The sequence below is a fragment of the Accipiter gentilis genome, chromosome 2 (genome assembly GCF_929443795.1).
Source record: "Accipiter gentilis chromosome 2, bAccGen1.1, whole genome shotgun sequence".
NCBI lineage: Eukaryota > Metazoa > Chordata > Aves > Accipitriformes > Accipitridae > Astur > Astur gentilis.
The window spans coordinates 18,128,784-18,154,638 of NC_064881.1; the positions used below are offsets into that span (position 1 = coordinate 18,128,784).

The 25,855-nt window shown below is 42.4% G+C and overlaps 1 protein-coding gene across 4 annotated transcripts in view; it reads left to right on the forward strand.

Moving 5' to 3' along the window:
* Positions 1-21,791: 21,791 nt before the first annotated feature.
* The window catches only part of SULF1 (sulfatase 1), a 121,212-nt gene continuing 117,148 nt past the window's right edge, over positions 21,792-25,855 (forward strand). For 2 of the 4 annotated variants that reach the window (XM_049825937.1, XM_049825922.1), the window contains exons 1-2: positions 21,792-21,968; positions 23,405-23,497. The gene's annotated coding sequence lies outside the window, so the exon portion shown is untranslated. Of the gene's footprint in view, positions 21,969-22,643; positions 22,738-23,404; positions 23,498-25,855 lie in introns of those variants that run through there. The other 2 variants (XM_049825946.1, XM_049825929.1) reach the window with 2 other exon arrangements.

Sequence of the window (25,855 nt, forward strand, 5' to 3'; positions counted from 1 at the left end):
CCACGGACCTGTAGAGCAGAAGCTGTTTTATGGAGGTCTCCGGAGTTGTAAATTTTGGGTGTTGGGGTAAGCACACCTAAGTCCCTGGTACAACCTAAGAAATCTGTGCATTGCAAGTTGGGTACTTGCCAAGGTAGAAAAATTCAGCTGCAAGAAAGAGTTAAACTGCAGATCACCACAGAGAGCTATGGCTCCAGGCCTCATTTGCAAGTGTGCAGGGCTCCAGTGCTCTGTTCAAGCACATGTCCATCAGACAAACTACCAGAGGAGGGGAAGCCAGCATTTGCAAAAAATATGACTGCCTGATTTTTCTGGGACACAGGATTCATATGCTCCTCTGTGAGTTTTAAATTAGTTGGAATGTCCAACTGCTTCCTTTCGTGAGAAATGTTTTCTGACAAGAGCATTGCTGACCCATCCGTCTGCAGCTAGGAGCGCTTTGATGGGATACTGTTATGATGTATAGAATAGCTAATGACTCTTCTGTGTGAAGTGATCTTTTAATGAGCAGCAAGGTCCTGGGAAGAATAAAATAATTCCTCCAAACCAAGAACTTAACTCGCTTTGAAATTCAATCAGAAACCCCAAATGAATGTACTGACTAATCTGTACGAATGTTCTCCCTGGGATGGATGACCAGTTGGTCTAAGCATACTTCATTAACTGCATGACATCTAAACCTACTATAGCTGGAGTACTTAAAATTTAAAGGGTCCAATATTTCCCAGACTTTTTTTTTTTTTTTTTTTTCCCTGAGCCTAGGTCCTTACTAATTAAGGAAGTCCAGCTTTATAGGTGGAGCAATACCAAAAAAGTACCAATAAAATTTTTAAAGCTCTCTAAAACATTTTAATACCTTATTTCATGTGGCATATACAGAGTTATGATGGTTTGTAAGGTATAAAGTTTTTTATTAGCGCTCCATTGGGAAGACGGCATAACTCAATCATTGCTTTGCAACTCATTTAATGCACATCACCACAGCATTTGACTAGCATACTTATCACAAATTGAAGTCAGTAAAATATTTGACTCAGCAGCCCATTACACACTTACACAAAGAGAGAGTTAACTACAAACTAATTTAGGGAATTAGTGGTCAGTTACAAAACACAGCATAAACACACCAATTTTTCTCCAGATTATGCTATATTATTCCCACAAGCTTCAAGGTCTCACAGTGTTTTCCCCAAAGAATGTGTGGTACAAAACCTGTAAAATCAAGTTACTTATGTTTTAATATCTTTTTATGAAACAAATGGTAAAACTGATATGGGAGGTATAACATTCATTTTCTGCCTGTCCCTTCACCTCCTTCCTCCCTTCCCAACATTTAGAGAGTTTCACTTCAAATAAGTTAAGCAGGACTAGAAGGTTCCCCTTGCAAATGCCTGCTTCTTTCCATGCCAGATGTCATCTGACAAACCCAGAGGTTGTAAGAGCTCAGTCGGCCTGTCCCCAAAGTGCACAGTGATGGTGTCACCACGCATAGTGCAGTCATTTCTCAGGTGATCATTGCACTTGATTTCCATCTTACAGTGGAGGCTAAAATGCAGAGGGAAAAATGGGGTGACTATAAGAGGGGCTGGTCATCCTCTGTTATTCTATATGTCATCAGCAGAGCATTGGAAGATTAATCGTGTTTTCAGCTAAGAATTTCCTTTGAATTACAAAAGTCTTGGTTAAAACCTCCTCCTGTGTATCACGGAACAAACACAGATGGCTGTAGTATGGTGTTTTGTTGTCTTATGATATAGCATACTGATATTCTATAATGAACTTGAAGCTAGATGGATGCAGCAGTGGGGGAAAAAAAAAAGAAAAAGAAAAAAAAAGACAGACTTAACAGGAGCAGATTAAAGCCCCAGATATACAAGTGTTTGTGAAACAAGGATTTAAATTTAGATCTTCAGACATTTAAAAAGTAAGGACTGTTTGTTTCTTCTAGTAAGGTGATAAGAATTATTTCAAACTATTCTTGCTAATATTAGTCTGTACCAGTTGTATTTACAGAAGGCACACTTTTCAAGGATACGTGTGGCCAAGAAATGAAAATTTGCTTGGTTGACATTAGAACAAACAAATAATCTCCTGGAATTGTTTTCATGGAAATGTGAGAAAAGTCTGCTGGTTACATCATTTACCTGAAACCCAGAACACCAGATTAAAAATTGCTGTGCTGTCCAATTTGGAACAGGGATATGAACAATAGACCAGAGAAATGCGATAACCATTGGGACTATAAAACCAGTCTTGCTTTGGCTTGGATGCTTAATTATTTATACAAAAGAGAATATTCCCAATAAGAGACTAAAAACCTGGCAACAGAGAATAAAGATGTATTATTTCTTGACATCCTTTTGAAAATCTATCTACAACTGGCTGAAGTACATATATTTGAAAATTGCAGAGTTGCAAAAAATTCCAGTGCACTGAACATGCTCCATCGTCATGCAGCTCTGATATGTCAGCTGGGGCGATCGTGTACCTTCCCAGGGCTGCAAGAGAGGTACAGGTCTCCCCTGCCATTACTTGATATTTACTAGACTGGAAAAAATATTGTGTATGAATTTAACATATTGTTTGCCATAAAACAAGAGAAGGAGGAAGAAGCAACCTAACTAATATAGAAAGCTGCAGATTTTGAAAGAGACAGGAATAAACATGCAAAACAGGTGTGTAGATGAATGAGATAGGAGTCAAAGGACACTGGCATAGCTTAGAAATAGAAGAATGATTTTTAAAATGGCATAGCTATGAACAGTCCACCCCTGACAAGGAAATAAGTAACCATCAAAGTATATTTCTGTTCTCCATCCCTTAGTAGCTGGTCTACAAAGGGCTTGATATCCTACTTCATTTTATTCAAGAAACTGGGAACCCAAATCTGCTATAGACTTCTGCTGGGTGACATCAAGGTGTTGTCAGTTTTTCAATTTTCCTTTTTTCAAAAAATGGGCAAAACCCAAGGTAGATGTTACCAAAACAGTTGAAACCACATAAAATCTCAGGCCAATGGCTTCAGCCAGAATGATGATAATCTAAGAAACTTCAGGATTCTCTTGTATATCCCCACCTAGAGTCTTAAACTTGTGTGTGACCCATGCCTTATTAAATGACACCTTAATTTGAGAACTTCTAAGTGCTTTGAATACTTGATCATTGAATCTAAATGTTCTTTTAACTTCTTTTAACTTCCTTCTTAAAAAAAACATCAAAGTACGAAACATATTTCAAAGAGTCAGTCCTTTATCAGCAGTTAATAGCTCAGTTCTGCTGTGCATACGCAGGCAAAATCCTCATTGAAGTCAGTGTCTAAGTTCAGAGAGTTCCTTTTCACTGGATTGCTTTAAAGAAGTATGGAATTGCTGTCCCAGAAAGTATATGGCTCAAATTAAATTGCTACAGCAGTTAGGTTCAGGGGCTATAGCCTGGGGACTGGTGGGATTTATGACTGGGTGGGTCCATCAAAGCCATATGGTCTGGGAAGCTTAAGAAAGCCAGGGTAGATGTGGAAGAAAACTGGCAGCAAGGAAGGAGCCTTGGGTGCCATTGTGGTGATTTAGAAGCAATGCAAAGGTGGCCCTGGACTTAGACTTCCAGAAAACTTCACATCGTGCAGAAGCAACTATACGTAGTGTATACTCTGTGTTGGGCTGAAGCTGTATGGAAATGCTCACTGAAAGGTGACTACGACTTCAGCAAGGCAAGTGTTTCCATTTGCTTAGCAAAGAACAGTAAGGGACCTCATCCTTCAGCCAGCTTTTTGCCCTGAAGACTGAGAGGTTGTCATCCCTCTAACTAAGGGTACCAAGAGGTGCCTGGCAAGGGGAGATGTGCATCATGTTCTCCCCAGCTGCGCGCTGCCACCGTGAATGTCTTGCAGCTAGAATTTGTAATGCCTTCAGCAGGGAGGATTTAGCTACAGCCTGCTAAGATGCTACCCTATGACTGCCTGTAGCTACCTGCTTTCCATGTCTGCTGGAAATAGCCTCTTCCCGCGTTTCCTATTTGGATCTAAGGTTGTTGCAGTAATGAATGGGAATTAGTCCTAATCCAGCATATTATGCCAAGGACATTGTCAAACGGATTCAACGTAGTAGCCGAAGACCATGATGAAAGTGATCTTTCCTTCCTACATGGGACTGTGAGCTGGGCAAACGAAGCATGGGTCCACTGTAGTTTCTCCCTGCAGGCTGCTGTCCAAGGCAGCTGCCTGTGCTGCCAGTTCTCTGCCTTCGCCCTGGAAATTCCTGGGTGGAGGAGGCAGTCTCATCTCTCCTTCAGAGCAGTAACTCCTAGGTAGATTCCCCTGCAGGTCTTTGCTTAGACAGTAACTCTGGGTTTCAAGTGTGTTTCACTCAGAAAATTATATTTAACACCATAATATGAAAGCTGTGCTTACAATATGAGGACAGATATTCATCTCCATGGTAAGCAATGTCTCTTTGCCATTTTACACCATGGAGAGCAACCTATAAAGACAATCCATTCAATTAACAGATAAATAAAACTGGTGATATATATAATCATCTAAACATTATAATTGTTATTGACCTCATCTTCCTTTTGTAAATTATGAAATTTTTCTAAAAATACATTTGCATGCAATCTTTTATATTTACTAGAATGTGAGACTAATGCAAATATCCATGTTATTTTTCATGTATCATGTATAATACATGTCTTTTTTTTCGAAAACTTGTGCTTATTGTATAACTCTTCCCAGATGAGCCCATTTGGAAGCACTGCTTTCATAAAGACCACGTCTCAGTTCAGGTTCTTCTTTAATGCTCAGGTTAAAGGACTGCTTGGGGAAAACAGTAAACACTTGCGGTCAGATGGATTAACCAGGATCTTAACTGTAAATCAGCTTTGGAGTTGGCAACATCTTGTGCTCTATAGCAGAAGACCCCGAGGAAGCTCTTCCACAGTAACAACAATATCAGCTGTGAGTTAGTACAACAGGTACTTCCAGAGTCATATAACTATTTTGTGATATTTTGTCTTTTTGGCTAATGGTTTGGGGTTTTTTGTTTGCTTGAACTGATCATGGCAATGCTTTTGTTAAAGTTAACTGTGGACTGAAGCTTGTGCTGCACAAGAGAAAACTACTCCACTTTCCCTCTGAGAAAACGTACAACTCCTATCCCACTTCATGCACGGTTTCCTGAGTTTGAGCACATGTTTTCAGGCATGGAAATGGCTGTCCTTGCCTTATGAAAACATTGACATGAATATCCCTGGAGGAGCAAGGAAAAGCTTAAACATTGAAATGAGTCTTGGGGCTGAAAGTTCTTGTCTCATTCATTTATTTGCTGGTGTTGTGCGTGTGTGTGTGGTACAAGGGAGATTTAATGAATATTTCAAGTCAGACACTATATATGAATCTAGTTATTCACATACACTGAAATATTTATATACTTTTAGTATGAGCTTACTGTTGAATCAGAGATTAGAGATGAACATTATCCATTGGTGGCAAAAGATACCTGCCTCTAAGAAAACATATGTATCTATTATCTTGCTTGAAAGCTCAAAGGATTGAATTCTCTATGTAGATCCCAAGTCACTTTTGTGCCTGCTGTAATGCTTCTGGATGTCCTCTCATACCCCGTCACAGGCCCTGTTCTCTCCTCAACCCTCACTGCTCACATTGTCATAAAACTGTTACAGGAAAACTCTTCTTTGCATTCCAATGACCTCTATTTAAAAAAAAATAAATTCTCAAGGCCTTTATAGATTTATACAATTCAATTCAAAGTGAACTAACAAACCTGTGTATCACATTCTTCCCAGCTTCATCTGATCTGAATGCTGTAAAAAGCACAGAATAAAGCAGAATCCGAGACTGGCTAAAGCAAGTCTCCTAAAAGTGGCCATTCGTGTTCTTGGTGACATGAGGAGATGGCATTTCCTTGGTAGTGAGTTCCAGTGGAGCCTTACTTCAGCTCAGACAACATGTATGTAGCACCTTGCCATTTCGCCTCTAGCATCAGCCTCCAGCACTCCTCCCGATTCTGCTAGGGAACTGAGGAGCTTTCTTCCTGGTGGACTCCTGATGCAAAATTGGTCAGTCACCTCTTAGTCTTCTGTTGTCATGAACTAAGCAGATAGAGTTCCTTAAGTTTCTCCCTGCAAGCTGTTTTCTCTGACTCTTTATTTACTTGTTCAACTTTTTCTATATGTAAATATCCTTTCTAGAAAGGTCACCTTCCAGACACTTACCTGAATTTTACTATAATTAGTAATAAGCGTGGGTGAGTGTTTTAAACTCGGTGGTTTCGAGTGTTTCATGCTCTGGGTGCTCAACTTGAAGGGCCAGAAGGGGCCTGGAGCTTACGGAAACACATGCTTCTCCTCTTGAAAGGTCTAAAACTTATTTACATACAGCATCACCGAAACACAGTTACCTCTGGTACTAAAAACATTGATCAAAAAGTCACATAAACAATGAAAGACTGGGGAAGAAGCCAAAGTTTTGGCTATATATATATATATGAGGGCAAGTAATAGTTGCTATTAAAAGATCCCACGGTACTTTTCATATTCACTGAGACAAGACCTTATTTTTTTAAACCTGCATCTGAATGACCCAAACACAGTAATCATGGATGCGTGTAATTTTTTCCCCTCCTCCTGCTTGATCCCAAATTTAAATCATAATGCTGAACTCGTGACGTCACTCTCAATCATTTCCACATGGCTTCACTTGTAGGATCAAAAAGAAGGTGAAGCTCTCTTGTGTCAGCAGAAAACTGATTTGGGGGATGGCGAGGTAATTCAATGAAATTTCCAGTAATGACAAGAAGACTTCAAAGAAGCCTGCAGGTAAAGTACTATTCTTTTTCAGTAAATATTTGTTCTGCCTCAAATTTACCACATTGGTAAAAGTTCAGTTTTAAAGGGGGCTGTGGTGGTAAGGAGTTCCCCAGTCTTCAGATGTCTGGTTCCTTTAGAAAACCTTTCCTGAATTTAAAATCCACAGGTGAATTCCAGAAAATAAACCTCAGTGACAAACAGGCTAAGATAACAGCACATTGGGTTGCCCAGCTTCATATTTCCATTTTCTCTGGTACGTTAGTTTTCTAAAGGTGGCATTTTGGCTCTGATCGAATGGAAGGGCAAAGGTTACCGAATGTGAGGCTGTGGCTGCTGGAAAAGAGAACAAGCGCTACAATGGTGGGGAAAGGCAGGCCACCAGCGCTAAGCACAGAGAGATGTGGGAAACTGGCAAGTAGGAAGAGGATGTCATTTTCTGAGAAACCAGGAAATGAGCTCTGCGTTCAAGCATTTCTATTTATGGTATAAGAATTGCAAATATCGCAGGAGATAATTTGATACTGAGATGAGGAAATATGTGTCAGGCCTTTTAGTTTTAAGCCTTTGTCTTTGCATGGGCTGCTTTTGTTCAAGGAAGCAACAATGGAAAAGAAGGGATTTCAAAAAAAAAAAAAAAAAAAAAGGCTTCTGCTGCAGCATTTCCCAAACTATTTTTCCCGTCCCTTCTCCCAAGTGAACTCTACTGTTCATGACCCTTATCTCCCTTTTTCCTCCTCAACTCATCCAGCATTCAGGATTACAGCCGCTCATCTCAGCTTGCAGCCCTGCCAGTATCACTCGTACCCCCCCTTTCTTTCCCAGAGGGTGAGTCCTAGTTTGGGAACTGCTGTTTCCACTGGGTTGCAGTTCCTGGCAACCTATCTGTAAAATACTTTGACCAAAAGGGAGCTGTTCCCCAGAGACTGCGATGCTAATTCTGCTGTGTGGCGCTGGTACGAATTCTGAGTAAATCTCCTGGCCGCACACCAGCGTTGTCCTGCTGGGCTTGTCCCTAAATGTGTAAAATGAGAACCTCTACAACGCATTTTTTAAGTGTAGCACCTCACTCTCCTGCCCCTGAAGTTAGCTGCACTGTTTGGTTAGCAAAATGTCTCTGTGCCCATTTCTATTCTGCTGCAGCCCCAAACCGTTCTCCCTCTTCTGCCAATAGCCTTTATTAATGCCGATACTTTTCCTTCCAGTTTCATTAGTTCCATGTTTTAAAGAAGAAATCAATCATTACTTGGGGTGGAGGAGGGCGGGAAAAACAGTTTTCACTGCTCTTTCTGGAAATGTGCAGGCATAAACTGTGTAACTCTTCTATGCCAGGCTCTTTCCCAGACCTAGTTCTCATCCCTGCTTTTCATTTACACTGGTGGCTCACCAGAGCCACTGACTCGCTCGCCTGAGTGGCTGCACATGTCCTGGAAGCCATTTGCCCATCCCTTACAAGGTTTGATTATCTATCCAAAGATAGATTTTAAAGGATCCTTATAGTCATTTGACTTTGAAACATCTTGGCCCCAGAATACCAGGTAATTAAAACAAATAGACGATTTCAAGGAATTTCTCCTCTTTTGTTCAAAGGTTTCCAAGTTACTCGATCATCTCCTCTCTAAGCCAGTGTATCCTTCTCCTGGTGTCTGTTTATTATTTCAAGGCTAAAGCATATGCATATAAACCAAGGAAAACAATAGTGAGATGCTTTGGGGAGAGTGTGAAGTGAAGGGAAATGATTAGAAGTTGTGATCTCGGTGGTAACGCTAGACATAAGGCGCTTGCCCGGCCCACGCTCATTGACCTTGCCTCAGTGGGGGACACCAGCGTGACAGGCACCCCATTCCCCACACCATCCTACGTCTGAGACCCATTTAGCTTCCGTGTCACGCACTGAAGTTAGAAATTGCTGGGCGTCATCGTGGCCCTTGTCATCTAGGGCACTTCACGTGCTTCCCCTCTGTGACAGTAGGTGAATCAGGATTATATAGGGAGCTATTTTTTTTGCCTGAAACCTAACAGCTGCTGCTAGTCGCCGGGAATAAGTCTATCATGAACAAAACATGTCGCGGTTCCAACGCTATGCACACGAGAGGTTTTTCTGCCTACCTCTCCCGCGGTAACGTTTGCTGTGAGAGGCGGCTGATCTCCCCGCGCCCCGGCTGCGTGCAGGCTGCCGCCGTGTGCCGGAGCCGCCGGCCCTGCTCGGCAAAGGATGCGAAGCAGCTCCGCAGGGACCACGGAGAGGACGTCCATCACAGCTCCTGTCAGGCCAGCACTTGAACTTGCGTGAGAAGTAGGTGATTGCTAAATTTGTTTCTGAGACTGCTTGCAATATAAAAAAAGGCAGTGACAGAACTGCATGGAAATACGATCTGATGTAAAACCACAGCGGTTTTCGACTTTTTAGAAGGGTTTTGTAATGTGTTTGAATCAGCCACCCGGCTATCTTTGGCTTCAATTGCTAATCCTTCAATGTCCCTAACTGGTGTCCTTGGTACTCTACATTAGCTAATATTTCTAGAAGATTTTAATTTTTATTTTCGATGATGCAGTGGATGTATCACCAGATATTTTGCATGTCAGTACGATTAAAATGCTTAATCCCCTCAGAGAAATTTGCAATGACTTAAACCACTGTTAGAATTCAGCTTTCAGATTTAGGAGAGTAAAAAGCCAAGTAAATTTAGGGGGCAGCAGTTTTTCCAAAAGGTTTTTTCACTCTCCTAAAACACCTGGACAGATTCTTTGCAGAGGCAAACTCAATGCAAGTGCTATACAGATACGGGGGGAAGTCTTCTGTGCTCATGAAACTGGGGTGTCCCAGGAGTGGGGTCCCAGGCCAGCAGAGAGTTTCTAAGCAGCTGAAGGGACTATGACAGCAAAGCAGTGGTGTGCCCTGACCCGGAGCTAGGGACAACTGAGAGACTGCATGCATGTGTTTAGGAAGAGTCAAAGTGGTCCAGATCTCACCCTGTGGGCAAGACCTGAGGCTTAATTCAGGATGGGAAGCACTCTCATCAGTGACTGCTGCTTTGGCAAAATTATCAGCATTAAACTCCAATGAAACAGTCTTCAGAAAACCCGGTATATGAAGGGCCTTGCCTGGGAGGTCTGTAATGTCATTCTGCTTGTGGATATAAAGAACCTCAGAAAATACAATCTTTGTGTAAAAAAAGATGAAATGACCTAACCAATACATTATGTTCATAAAGGACTTCTTTCTCTCAATCATTATATCAACTTTCTCCAGATTTTTCTATATATTCCTGACTTTCCACCAATCAATATATAGTGGAACTGATATACGTTCATATCTTGATCTATTAACTATTGATCTGTAGTAATTAAATATTTTTAATTTGCCTAGGTGAGGTTCAAATTTAGGCCTATGTTTCTCAAAAGTACTATTGATATCACTTGGTTTTAATATGTACTGTATTGTACAATCTGTATCAGAACACTACCAAGGGAATTTCTATCGTCTAAACAAAGGTCTTTGTGGTTATTAATATTGAAAACACAAAAAGATGCTCTGGGTTTTTTGCATATTTTTTTTTATTCTCTTGAGAGACACGTTGAAATTTCAGAGTCACAAAGGGCTTTCAAGTATATGGGAGTCAGATTTCTCCTTGGAAATGTACAGGTAGTTATTTTCAAATCTGAGGGGCCTGTGACGAGTGTCTGGGTTGTTAGAATGAATTGCTAAGTTATACGTACAGGTGCTAAGTGTTATTACGTCAAAGCCTAAGTGCAGGAAATGAGATCACCCACCGGTACCACAGGCACTGCAATATTAAAAACTGGGTACTGCAACCTTATTTATCTCCTGGTTTCAAATCTCCCCGGGTTAAAACCACTCATTAACTATTCTGTTGAATACTGTGAGGGAGACCAGGCTGGGGTGGAGGGATGCAATGAATTTGGACTGAGTTTTCAATTAAAAACCACAGTCTGTTCTGTTTCTGATAATCTCTAAATTCTTTTGAAGAAATGATCATTATAACTGTGTTTAATCTGTTTTCAAAACAGACTGTGAAATAGCCATTGTGTACGCACCTTCTGTTTTTATAACTTCTGCGCTTTGATATTGTAATTGATGCAAGTGGGTGCAATTAAATCTTTATTTGGAAACTTGCACCAAAGCAAGTCATTCAGAAAAAAGCCACCAATGTGCTTTGACTCTAGATTCTCACACTTATTTGCACTTACAATCAAAGCTTTTGTTCTGTTAAACTAACAAGGGCTGTTTAGCATAAGAAAGAGTTAACACAAGCTGCCTTAGGTTGTGCTAATTTCAGGAATAACACTGGAATGGGAAAAAATCTGCAGGAAACTATGCTGTCCTAATAAAAATGACCAATTTTTATTTTAATAAGTAACTCACCGCAAGTGGAGAGGTTTATTGTATTTTAATAAGTAACTCACCACAAGTGGAAAGGTTTATTGTTAAAAATGACCGATGATATGCCAACAATTACCGTCATTCAGTGATCAAATACCTCTCTCCTGATTTTCTTAAGTGAAAGAAAGATCACAAGGGAGCAGATCAAATCTTCAGCTGAAACTACTTTTGAAATAGTCAACAAACTCCACTACTTTCACTTCTTGGGCTTTTACATCAGTGCAAGAGACAGGCAAGGATCAAGATCTGCAATTAGCTCTACTGTGTGGTTTGTTAGCAAGCCTTTATTAGTGCTGACACAGCTATTGATCAGCTATCACATTACTACGCATGATTCAGGTACTGCTGTCTTAAAACTGAGCTGTGGATTCATTTGCGTGAAAGGATATTTTGTAGAAGGGTAAGTGTGATTCATTTCAGCGAAATGATCTGTCTGCTTGGTCCCACTGCAGGGCCAGGCTGTAAAAGCACGAAGCTTAGTTCAGGCTGTCAGCTGCTTCTGGAAAGACTACAGGTCAAAAGCTTTTTCCTTTTGCTCAGACACTCTCAGCTAAAAGGGAAAATCTTAAATGCAATAAAAGATGGTGTGTATATGTATATATATATTTACATATATATAAAATATAATTTCTTTTTCTTCTCCGAAAGTTCGGGTAGACTGTTTTACCACCTATAAAGCAAAGTCATGATAGGACACAGTGGACGTAGTCAGGTTTAAGAACCCTTACAGCAGGTTTAAAAACCGCTATATTCCCTTATCTGGAAAATACCATCTTGGCCTTCTTGAGACCCAAAGAAGACAACTTCAAAAGGGCACTCTTTGGCAGGATACATCTCCAGCACAAGCCAAGGCTATTTATGGAGTTCCCATGTCAAGGTATCTTCACGACAGGAAAGGTCAGCCTCCTCATGTCTCTCAAACAAGTATGACAGAGACACTAACCTCGGTCTTAAGTCTACCACTATGAGGAAATCAAACTCAGCTCTACGGAAAACTTCTTTATTGTGGATGAGACTGGTTTAAATAGCACCTGGGCTAGTGCCTAACAAAAGTGCTTTTTTTCTGATGGTTGCTTCTTGAGGTAATTCAGCATCTCAGGGACAGGTCTCATCTCCTGTAGTAGGACAATTGCCCATTAGTAGAGCAAATTCTGTCCCTAGTGTCATCCTTCAGTAGATGATGGTTGAAAAGCTTGTCCAGTCTGACTTGCCTGGAGTTTGTGTGAGTTCCAAAATTTGATTTATGATCAGCTTAAGCCCATTTAAGATGAGACTGTCTCTGAAAGGAAACATATTTTCTTCCATCTCTCCCCTGGCTGTACTTTTCTGTGCCTTTTCTTGTGTCAGCACTAGCATTGTCATAGCTTTATGGTCTGATTAAACCTGACTGAAATTTAGCCATTTTTAAAAAAAAAAAAGGTGGTCAGCTAATGTTTACATAAAGGAGTCAGCAGGAACAACAACTGGGAGGAGCAGAGCAAGGGAAAAGGATGGATTGTCGCTTCCAGTGTTTTTTTCTGGGTGTGAACCTGCCCTCTGAAGCTGCATCATCTGCAGTTGGAGTGCAGCTCCTGGCTGCCTCTATGGAGCCAGGTGTTGGACCGCATGTCAGACCACAGCCCTTACTACAATTCTTTTGCAAATTCTGATTTTTCTGTGTAAAAGTGACTTTCTGATAGCGTTCAGTTTGAAGAAAGGCCTTGGATTTATTAAAATGTGGAATGAAAACAAATTTCGAAACTAGTTGCAAAATGGCATTTCTGTCCTTTTTTTAGAACCATGTGTACAGCCTTGGGAGGAGAATGAGCCAACTATAAAAAATATTCCGAATTCCCTAGAACTGTACAGAAGTAAAAATGGCTTTGCCTTTTATACTAGTCTAACTAACCAGGTTCCACCTTCCCACTGATCGTTACCAGAATGAAGGAAGAGGAAAAATATTTTTCCTTCCCTTCAACCGAATGTGGAATTCAAATAAAAACAAAATAAACCAGCCAGGCAAATATTACAACTTCCTGCTCCAGTCCTTTTAAAATTCAACTTCACTGACACAAGCTTGGAAAAGATTCAGTGCCCTAAATTACCACTGAGAGTAAATAATAATTATATTTGCCATAAGAGAAGGGTTTGGGTAAGTGTCAGCCTAAGGACAGCAGATGGGACTATCTGTTGGGAGTTTCCCTTTGCTGCTGTAGTAGGTTTTGCTTGGACAGAGAGGAGAAGTGAGAAGAGAGGAGAGAAGAAAAGAAAAGGCCTGACGGACTGCTCAGTCCCACAGCGGCATCAGGAGCAGCAAACGTTTTTCCAGCCAGACTTCCATTTTGTCCCTTTCAGTCCTGCCCCTTTCCTCTCTCCTGTGTCCCTTCCCCTTTAGTGGTCACACTCTAGGAAGTGCCAAGGGGCTGCCCAAGTAGAGACAGGGAGCGTGACTGCGGTGTTAAAGGGCAGTGGGGCAGAGCTGTAGTTACCAAGAGAGAAAGGGGGAAACCGTGAGGATGCGGAACAAGATCCTCCTGTGCCACAATTGTTGAAGAGAAAGTGGAGAGAGAGGCAGACTGTCAGAAGGGTCGGGAATCTCTTTTCTCATCCGCGGCCTTTCAGAAATGACACAGACAACGGCCGCTGCAGCCCAATGTCTTTTTTTCAGACTCTGTCTTCTGTGAAAACCTCGCTGAAATACATCAAACCCTGTTAGCACCCCTTTCCTGCAACTATTCCCCTAAAACCTTTCATTAACCCCTCCAAAACCTTTCCCCTTCTTTGAAGACCCTCCAGCTACTTGCTGCCCAGCTTGAATGCCCTCAACCTCTTTTGCTTTTCTGAAGTTCAACTAATACCTTCGTGTTCTCGGAACTACCATGACTTTTTCTATCCTTTCTCCCCGAGATCTTTCTGCCACTACTACAACACTGAATTTTGCCTATCCTTTCTTCATCATTGGGACAACACAATTACATCTAGTCAATACAGCTGAACAATCTGCTGCTCAGTAGGCACCTCAGATGGCATCACTCACGCCTGCCTAAACTAGCTCTGCGTGGAAGAAAATGACATCTCTCTTCTCTATATCACTGAAGACCTCATCAGCATTGTTACAGGACCTACACCTGTTCTTGGGACTTTTTATACATCCAGAGGGATTGTTCTGACCTGCAAAGTAATCATGATGTCTTCCAGCAACTCTCCACGCCACGTTAACAGTTCCCTCTTGGCCTCTTTCAATATTACATTTCATTTTTTTACTCTGTCCTCACTTTTTCAGTTCTCTCTACAATGATTTTTTTTTTTTTTTTTTACTGACACAAGATGTGAGCCATAGATGTTTTCAGGAGGTGAACTAGAGGTTTTTGGCAGTAGAATGAGGACCTTCTGGGCTTTTGGCACCTAGAAAGGGAATAACAAGTGGTTTGGGTCGGTGGGATAAGCATATTAACTTTCTTTTTTTCTCTCTTAAAGTAGCTGACTACATTTGAATTGTTATCTAAAGGTCATGTTTATAAACATACTGTTTCATGATGTCTGTATTTGTTTTTCAATCTATGATATCCTTAATCTAGGCCCAGCAACAAGAATTTAGATGTAGAACTATATACGTATAATCCTGTACATACAGATATTTTGTATACCCATAGATATTTAATTCTACATATCAATAATCTATACATGTCTACACATACTTTTAGGGATGGATATTGGCATTTAAATCATTCCCATGTGTAGGAGAAAGTACTAGGGGCACCCAAGACAATGCTAGGAAAACTTGGCTCCAGCAAATGCATTTCCCATGCAATGAATACTGCCTTATCATTCTTTTGGTGACTTGGGACTGTATTATGACTTCAGTATGTTCTGACTGTGGGTGTTATGACTATGTCAAGATTTATGGGCAAGAGGATCTTGAGTGAGTCTGCCACCTATTACAGCTGCATTAGCCTACCTGTTTACTTGTAGGTGCTTACCTTAGGTGCCAATTTCCTTGAGGTTAATTGTCTTAGCAGGTGCAACTCTGAAGTTAATTATATATGAGGCAACCTAAGCATATTGGCCCATTTTGTCAGTGAGAACGGAAGAAGTGAGAGTGAAAGGTCCCCGCTACCATATAAAAATTGCTATACAGAGGTATCGCTGGTCCTGCAATGTGTCTGGTCTTCCTGCTCCCAAATACTCTCATCATTATGTCTGAGATTAGATCATAAAGGGGTTAAATGAAATATTTTCCTAAAGTGTTATGGGATTTGCTGATACTTTGTTGTTATAAAAATAAAAGGGCTACAGGGGCTGTTGCTTCCTTGACTCTCTAGGAAAAAAATGAATCTGTATGTTAAACTATGTGTATTCCCACGCTCTATCCAGAACAACATCATGAACTTAGTTGTTTTTTTAGGCAAGTGGTACCTTGACTATTTGTAATATTAGAGGCATACTCAAAGGGGGAAACTGTAAGATCGAACCTTCGTAACGAAAGTTTTACTGATTTTGGTGCATTAAACCTCAGAGTCATTCAAGTCCTTCATTCTTTGTCATTGCAATTTTTTGAGGCTGAAAGCTTTGAGTAAGGGCAAAGATGAGAATTATGTAAGAGGGAGGAACTTAAAGATGACCATTGGTCATCAGTTTACTAATAATTAACGTTAAAACCTATGAGACATTCTGGCTTCTAAATTTTTGGCATTTTTTCAATTTTTGTTAGGTATTGGATGGTTTACCTCAGATTTTTTCAGTAATGAAATTGAACTCTGTCCAAAAATGTGAAGTCAGCACAAGTTCTGAGAGTACATTGCTTGCTGAGTTCTCACACTTTGAAGCCTTATAGACTCCATATATACTCTCCCCTTAGCGTCTTTCCCTACTGCTGAGCATGGGATCACCTACTTCGTGCTGACTTTGTGCTGTTGATTTTTCTCCCTCTATTTGCCCCTATTTTCCAACTGGCTGGTGTGTTGAGCTCTTCCCAGACTCACTGATCTCTTGTTTACTGTGCTGGAGTTGGAACTCTTGGCCAACTGGCAGCTGAGAAGGGAAGAACCACAGCTTCTCAGTGCATTAAATCGTCATATTAGGCTCTAGCTTGGAAAAACTTTTGCTGGCTTTGTTTTCTTTTTCCCTAAGCATGACATGACAAATATGCGGGGGTTTTATATGTTGGGTTTTTTCTTCTTCTTTTTTATTTTGGGATATTTTAAAAAAAGTTTAGTTATGACAAATCTAACCAGCTCTCCTGCTAGGGTAGGAAACATGTCTTTATTCATTACTACAGTGGCCTTGCTTGGTACTGAATTACTATGCAACCACTACTAAGGGAGCTACCTTAGAAGAAGCAGTAACTGAGGAGAATGAGTACTTTGGGAGGAGAAGTAAGTGAAGCAACACAAATTTGGGACTGACGATCTTTGCAACCATTAATCTTCTTCTGGGGGCAAGTGATAGTGATGACAACAATCTGACAAATTGTAAAGCCTTGTGATGAATTGAGTCAATTATGAACTTTTGTCTGTCTCACCTGCACTCTATCCTCTCTTCTAGTAACCCCTCAGGGGAACTATTTTTAGCATTGCAGACCTGAGATAAATTGTAGTTGGGTATAACTTCCATACCATCCGATTCCATTGCAAGGAAGATGAAGGAAGGCAGGAGGCTTCCTTTAAAAATTGAAGAAAGCTAGACTTTTCCATCCCACAACATCTATGCACAGGAAGGTAGTCGTGGGTCTGGAACTGCACCCTTAATGCATTTTTAAGCAGTCCTTTTGCACCTAGCATATATATGGATACATACTGAGACATGTGTATGCCCATGTACATTACTCAAGAAAATATGGAAATTGTTCTGAGACACCTGAACCAACATCCACGCTTCTAGGATACAGAATCCTGCATTCTCCTGTACTTGCACTCTATGTAACTCACTGAATCTTTCAGTATTTTTTGCACATTAACCTTATTGTATTTTTTACACAGAATAATCATTGTTGAAATATTATGTTCAAATGTATGGGTTTGAATGGACACAGTGAGGAGAAAGCTAGCCCAGGGGGTATTCGGTTGCATGTCCTGCAAGTTATCTATTTCTTCTTCCTGTGGCCAGGTTTTAGAAGAAACGGTTGATCTTTAACTATGCCACTCAAAGCTGTCAAGTCTGGTAGGTGCATTCTGAGAGCCCAATGAAGCAATTCAGAGGACTGAAGTAAAAGAATGCCTGATTCCTGAATCTTCCTTGGCCTTGAGCATGGGCTTTCAGCATGGGGGAATGCACAGAGGTGCCAGGGGAATGCTTTTAAAAGACCATGTGTCTATGGAATGTAGGTGACTCCAGGTTAGGAAACAGCTGAGAAGAGTTTTGCACAGAATATAGTCTGGGATTTAGCGCCCAAATTTTACAGGAGCCCATGTCTGACTTTGGAATGCCTACATATGGAGAAATATAAAATTAACTGCTGACTTCAGTAGCAGCTGCTGTGCGCTCAATACTGTTGATCAGACCATATTTACTTAGGTTCCTGAATACGGATTTATGAGCCAACCCTTAAAAATCTTGGCTGAAGTTCTTAAAAGGAATTCTTCTCTCTTATACTGCCCCAAAACTACCAATGGTTAAATTCTTTAAGGAAGAAAGAACAGCTGTACCACCCTAAATCATGGGTATACTAGGCTTGGCACCCTCCAATAGTTGGAAATAGTAGATGCTTGCGGTAAAGTGTAAGAATAGGACAAGCACAGAATGACACTTGTCCAGGATCCTCTCCAGGCAGTTCAGGGATTCTCTGTACCAAAAGTTCTGCATTAGTATTTGATTGCTGTGAATAGATTTTTTTTTTCCCATGAACTTGCCCAAACACTTGAATACATGTAATTTTTTTCCTCCACTGCGTCCTGCAATAAGGAGTTCCAAGTCTTCACTGTGCTCCATACGAAGAAGCGTATCTTTCTGTGCTTCTTTGAACCTGCTATTTTCTGGGATCTTCAGAGAGAAACATTTGTTGGTAATTTCTTATTTACCTTTTCTTTGCCACTCAGGATTTGAGAGGCCTTTTTATTGTATCTCATCCATGTATCACCCAAGCTCAACATGAGCCTCTGCATGCGTACATTTAGAATTTGACTGTGGACTTGTCTGTGGATTTATAGTCATGTTCTAGAACCTCTCCTGTTCCTATATAAACTCTTCAAAACTCATTGAATCCAGGGTAGACTTATAATGATTCAAGGAAAGAAAAAAGCAGATTCTATTCATATTGGCAGCAGAGATAGACGGAGGTTGCTGCAGGAACCATGAAAAATCCCCTTTAATTACTTTTGAGAGCTGAAAATGCCAGAGTTGAGAATTACATGAAGTTCTCAAGCAGAAGTGCATGTGTGTGAATGTGTACATATGTCCGCACAGACACACAAAACTGCCAAGGCCATCTGTCTGGAGGAAAGGTGGTGAGTTTAGTCTAGGCAACGCTGAGTGAAGTTCAGTGCCCTGGCTTAAAGACATTGCTGTACCATGGGGAGCTAATAAGTAAGGGACATGCTAACTGTGGGAACAAAGCAGGAGTATTTCTCAGTATCACAGTTACTTACAATTAATCTTGCATATTAGCATTGTCTTGAGTTACTTGCATAAAGCATTATTCACTCTGTTACAAGTCTTATCTGAGTGGGGTCAGTCTGACCTTAGCAGGAGTTCATGGGTTTGGTAGTCTACTTGAGAACCTGTTTTATGATGCATTATTTTAACAGTATTTCAGGTACAGCTCTTCCAGTGCAGCTTTCATTTCACCCTTTAAAACCTAAACTCTTTGCAGATGGCAGTGTGGATGGAGGAGAAGCAGTGGAAAAGTCTGTTCTAAACTGTCACAGCAAACTAAATCTGGCTGTAGTCATAAGAGTAGCGGTGAAATTATCCCGCAACATCACCATAGCTTTTACGTGAAAACACGATCATGCGCAATGTTTGAGGGCTATTGCTAACATTGGTTTTGGAGATGAAAGTTTGTATTTCAAGTCCTTGAAGAGTCTTTGAAGATAAGTGTGTGCGTGCATGTGCCCCTATGTACAAAACACACAATTAGGAGTCCTTTTAACCGTGTCAACTTTACACTATTGTGACTTGGCAGGCATCAGCAGAGGCATCTCTGACTTCCACAAGCATAAAAAATAACAGAACTGGGCCTGTACGTCATATGATACACGATATTGCATAAGCATACACACAACACAACATGAAATTATTGTACTTCACATAACTGCCGTTGATGTTGGTTAGAAGTACCTAGAGGTTGAACCTGTTTGAGTCTGCGTTTTGTCTGACCAATATCAAATAGAGCCGCCGTGAGCTTAGCTGCATTTTAGGCAATGAGTCAGTACAGAGGATGATACAACACATTTTTAGGGGCTTTTTTATATTCTACATCTCTGATCACTATACATTTTTAATGCAGAGTTACTAATACAATACTGGTAAGAAATACAGCTAAAGAAAATGCAAACGAGTTTAATAATGTCTCCAAGGCTTTCTGAGTGTGTAAGGTTATCCAGCCTGTTTACAGACCACAGTGTGCTAGAATAAAGCAAAATCAAGCCAAACCCTTGCCCTGAAGACATAATTGGCAATGTTAAGAGTCTTATGATACCCCAGGGACAGTAGCTGCATCCCTACTTCGTCACATATTATTGTCAAAAATATCATTTAGTCATTTATTTATCTGGACTTAGCAGATTAGGGAGTAGTGTTTTAGGAATACCCAACACCTGTGAAAGCAGTTTCAGTTTAATAGGCTGAAACAGACACCGTATCATCACTTTTGGGAAGAATTTGAGCAAATGCAACTGTGACTACAGTTTCTTCTTTTTTCCTTTCTTCTCCAGGCCAGCGCTGATAACAGCTACCTGGGCACAAACCACAGCTCTTTAACCTCACTTTTTATTAAGTATTCACTTTGCCACTAGCGATTCAGAAATGGCCTTGTGTAAGGTATTAAGGAACAAGTAAGCCAAATCAACATTTCAAGGCTCTCATATGGCTTTCATATAGCTGGGTAGAGTGTGTCTTTTCACAGTTGCAAACCTTTCTTCAAGTTGGATGTTAACACTTTCAAAGTAACTTTTAATGCCAAAACGACGTTCCTCCCTCTCAGTTCAAAGAAAACACAACATCTGTCATGACGTGAAATGTAGATTTAATGCCGGTGTCAGGTCAGGCGCTTGGTAATGAGGTAAAAACGCTTGAGATTTTAAATCTCTCTTCCACGCTATCCAGTTAGCAGGAGGGGAAAGGAAAGAACCGTCTCTTTGGCACTGGGCAGCTTTTCCGTGTCCCTTACCTATCCTTCCCGGACATCTCCTGTAAACTAGCGTCCTTTCCCTGGCAGTCTCCCGGAGGGGGAGGAGGGTGTGATAACGCTTGCTTCGCGGCCGAGGGAAACTGAGGTACAGACTTAGCCAGAGCCCAGACCTGCCGAGGCCCTGCCCAGAGCCCCCAGCCGCGGCCGAGGGGGCGGCGGGTCCCGAGGGGCAGGGTAGCGAGCCTGCGACTCTCGGGCTGCATCCCGCAAGAAAGTCCGCGGGGACGCGGCGGCGGCGGCGGCGGCGGCGGCGGTAAGGAAGCGGGGGCGGAGGGGGGCGGGGGGGGGGGGAGGGGGGCACGGACGAAGCAACAGGCTGGTGGCACGGTTTCCCGGGGCGGGGCGGGAGGGCGCGGGGACCCGGCGCGGAGCCCGGTGCCGAGCCCGGCGCGGGTCCGGGCCGGGGCGCGGGGCGGCGTGGCGCGGCGCGGCGTGGCGCGGCGCGGCGCAGCGCGGCGGCCGGAGCTGTCACAGTCAACGGCGCGGGCGCGGAGCGGCGAGCGCGCCGCTGGGCGCGGCGGGGAGCCCGGGCGTTTGCAGCGAGCCCGGGGAAGCGCGGGCTCGCGGGAAGGACTTGCAGGTATCCGTGCAGAAGTAGAAGCGCTTGCCCTTCGGATGTCCCCTCTCCTCCCCGCCTCGCCAGCCCCCCCGCCCCCCCCGGCCCGGTTTTCCTTCCTTCTGCCTCTCTCCGCCGTTCCCCCGGGAAGGCTGGAGGCAGGCACGGGGCGATCGCGGCACGGAAAGGAGCCGGGATTTCGGGACGCGAGTGTCACGTTGCGGTGCAAACGACTCCCACGTTAGCACTGTATCAGGATTTCAAACTACATCTTTTATCTCTTTTGGAAAAGCGTCTCTCGGAGGAGATTGCCCTCAATAGGGCGGCCATAAAAAGATTTTAGTGTTGCTCTTGTGCTTCTGTGCATCCCACTGTGAGGGGGTCCCAGCGGTCCCTTGGGAATACAAGGAGTTGTGAGAAGTAACACAACTGGCCACCGGACTAATCCACTCCCTCTACCTTCCCGCTAGTACCTCCCCCTTCTGCTCTTTTTTTTCAATAGCAGCTCTTTCTCGAAATCTCAGGTTACTTTGCTAAGGAGTTCTCAGCCCTATAGTTTCTGCCCTTGTCTCTGCCTCCAGCTCCTTAAGAGCCACCCAGCCCCAGCGATTGGATTGGGCAGCCCGTCTTGACACACCACTGTGCTGAGTGCTTGAGGACGTGTTTCAACAGATGGTTGGGGTTAGTGTGTGTCATCACACTCGAGTGGGGATTAGGGGAGAGAGGCAGCCTTGCTGGAGCTGTGTGGTCTTCCCCAAGTGTGAGCTGCAAGCAAAAGAAGAACTACCTAGCTTTGGGGGAGAAGAGGGAGGAATCGTTCCCAGCAGCTCAGAGGGAAAAATAAAACCCCACACTTTGTGCAGGTAAAGTAAAAGGCACCTCGAGCCTCTCTTTCTCTCTTTTTTTTTTTTTTTTTTTTTTTTCCTTCCTCCTTCACGGTTTTCAGAGGAATGCTAGCACAGCACACTTGTCAAAGCCAGTTGCTGCTGCCTTATCAATGCTGCTATTGTACGGCTGACAGATAACAGCGAGCGCAGCCTGATGCTTGGCTGTCTTCGTAGAGCTAACACTCTTAACGCGGCTAAGGTCACGCTTTTGAAGGTGCGGATCAGAAGACCTCTGCCGGAGCGGGGCAGCTGAGCTCCGGGGTGCCCGCGCTCCCCGCCTCGCCGGCACGGCTCTCCTGCTCTCTCCTCTCCTCTCCTCTCCTCTCCTCTCCTCTCCTCTCCTCTCCTCTCCTCTCCTCTCCTCTCCTGCTCTTTCCTCTCCTCTCCTCTCCTCTCCTCTCCTGCTCTTTCCTCTCCTCTCCTCTCCTCTCCTCTCCTCTCCTCTCCTCTCCTCTCCTCTCCTCTCCTCTCCTCGCTCCGCTCCTCTCCGCTCCCGCACACACGTGCTGTGCCGAGACCGCCAGCGCAGGGCAAGCCGCAGCCAGGTTGCCGGCCGTGGCTGCTGGTGGTCGTCGCTCTGTCCGCGGGCACAAATGCCGCCGTGTTTCCGTAGAGTCGTGGAAAGTGCGCGGTCGGGCGGGGAAGGAATCGCGGCGGAGCGTTTCCTAGGTTTGGAGGAGGATGCTCGGAGCAGCGTGCTGCCTGCCCGCGGCTCAGCTGGGAGGCAAACCGGGGTGTTTTGAAAGTGCATTTGAGATGGCTGTAAAGTTTGAAGACTCCTTTACGGAGACCTGGCTGGGCTTCTGATGGTCGCTGTCGTGTTTGGCTTACACATGGGCTTGAAGTTCAGAGAAAACCAGGAAAGTAGGGAAAGGCAGCGTACAACGTAATGCTGCTCTTGCAGCTGCAGCAGAGCAGATGGATGTAATTCATTTGCAGATCTGTTTGTGAAAGTTTTACAAGTCATTGAAAACTAAGTAGCATCACTATAATGGATCATTAAAGTCTCGCTATATTTATAGATTCTAAACTAGCGATCTGAAGCGTTAATTAAAAGTAAGCAAAAATTTATGTTTAGGAAGGAAGAGGGGCAGAAATGTAATTAGAAATTAGTTATGGAAGTACTCTGCTATCATTTTCACTTAATTCGACTCTTACGTTCATTGATGTCTGGAGCGGGGGAAGCCCAGCAAATTAACTAAGGAGTCAGAAATGTTATCACTAATTACAGTACATTAGCTTATCAGAGAATTAAGATGTTCTCATTGTTTTACTCTAAATGATCTAGATGGAGAAACTAGAGGAGGGGTTATTTTCCTTCTTTTTTTTTTTTAATAAAAGATTTACTGTATATATATACCGTATTCCTGTGCAGAGTAACAAAATTATTTGTTTCTTTCGCACTGTAACAGATCTTCACACTAACTCTCACGTACCTGTGGTGCTTATGAATTATTGGCCTCCTACTTGTGAAAGAAATCTAACACTGTCCTCACCATTTACAGGTGAGATATTCTATAAATAATACTGTATATAATGTGTTCTGAAATAAGATCTGTTTAGTAGGCTGAGCAAGGGGATTTATAGCTGGTGCTTTGTGATTTTGGCATTCAACTGTGTAACGATGCCCATAAAACCATGTTTCAGGTTGCACATATATTTTTCGCCTCAAACCAAATTTTTTGTTAACTTTTTTTTTTTTTTTTTTTTTTTTTTTTTTTTGAGCAGGCTATTTGGCCCCTTTACAGGTTGTTCTCAGCTTGTATTTTCAAACACACTCTTCAGTAAGAACATGTCCTCAGAAGTGACCCACAGCAATTTGAAACAGAGAATTAGCTAAATCACTAATAGGACTGTATGACCAGACCAGGACATATGTGAATACATTTGACAGTTTTGATTTTTCTCTCAGTCCACTCTTTCTCATTGTAAAAAGTGATGGAAACTTTTACGAGCTTAAAAATGAAAAACAAAACCAAAGCAAGCCCTCACTATGACTCTTATGTTAAAGCCTTGTATATTGGATTCTCCTCTTCACTCTTCCCAGCGTGTCCTGGGAGAAGCCAAATAAGCCAGCTTTGGTGCACAGAGGTTTAGTCTTCCAGCAAAGCTAAGGTGCAGCACTGTGAGCTGCACAGCCTGCTGCCTGTCACAGCCTAACTGAAACGCATCCCTCTCTGCGGGTATCGTCAGATCACAGATCAGATGATCTATAAGAAAACATATTTTTCAAGAAAGTGCATAGCTAACTACACATGCCCAGCTTGTTATTGTTTTACTAGAAAAAAAAAAAAGAAAACGAGTTTCCCTAGCGCTGCCAGAAAATCTTGCTGAGAAACTAGGAACAGCAAATCATGTTTTTCCTTCCTTTATAATGATGGGGCTGTTTAAAAGACAATGCCCACGGGGCAGTCCAGCTTCTTGTCAAAATGTAATCTACTGTTCCAGATGGTAAACATTCAAAGACATATTTATGGTGACTTCTACATACCTTCCTTTGACATTGGCTTTTTTTTCCTTGAGAGCACTTGTACTGGGTACACACATGAAGTTCCCATTAGCATCCTAGCAGCTGTAAAAGTGTTCAGAACTCACAAAGATGTCCCTCACAGTGAGATAAAAATAATCTGAGGAAAAGATCTGAGACCAGTACAAACCTCAGTTAGATCCACGATACGCTCAAGGTGAAAAATTCCAGCGGTACAAAAAGATCCATAAACTGCTGCATGAAAGCTGTAATACATTTTTGTTGCGGCTAATTCATCTTTGCTTGATATGGAATGCTGAACATACCAGGCATGTCTGTACTATCAACTGTGTTTGTGATGTGAGGGAATCTGCACTGCACAAAAGCTGGTGGGTTTCTTTTTCCCGCAGCTAGTGAAGACGAGGTGGTATACTGATTGTCTTCATAGAGTTGTTTTCAAAGTGTCACCTTTTTTTTTTCCCCCCTTGCTGCTCAGAGCAGTGAGACAGAGCCCAGGAAAATGTTTTCCAGCCAGAATGTGTTCTGCCCTGAATTGTCTTAATTATGTGTCAGTTTATTGCTTGTCAGGGGCTTCCTCTTCTTAGCACTTTATAATCAAGGTGGGTGAGCTTGTTCCATCATAATATGCAACTTCAAATTCTGCTGCTTGGCATGTCTCCTTGGCCTTTCATTGATTTTTGTCTCCATTTCAGAGGAGAAAAAAAATTAATTATGATTGGTGTAATTTCACATTGCAAAAAAACCCCCCACCCCTTGGTGAATTTCCAAATGGCATGTAAATACATCTTCAAAAAGTAGGTTAAATGAGAGGTCATTAGGGAAAAAAATGCATGTAGGAATCCAGAAGTATCGTAGAGATGGCAAGTAGCAGTGTGAAAATTATTGTAACAGCTCTCATTCCAGTCAGGAACTGATAAAAACAGTTTATTAAAAATGTTGTGATGCTGGGGACAGTGTTTACAAATGTGGAAGCCATTATAAAACCCACACTCAGTGGAAGTTAGACGGCTATGGAAAAAAGTATTTTGAAAGATTTTGCAAACTCTGTTCTGACTAGATTACTTTATTGCAGACTATTTTGACAGTTTGCTGTTTATCATCTAGCTTTGTTTAACTTACTACACTCGATGCTATATGTTTGTTCATGCAGGATCAGAAGTTTGAGCCTCGTGTAATGGCAGGTCTCATTCTTACCCAGGCAAGGCTGGACACTTGTTGCAGATGTCATGGGAGTCGTGGGTTCCATGATTTCCTTAGCTTTAGAAAGGGCTTTGGGGGATTTGTGTTTGAGTGGGAAGGCAGACTGATGTGATAACAATTGAGAAAGCTCCTTTCTGAGTGCCTTGAGAGCTGCAGTGTTCAACAGAGAACGAGG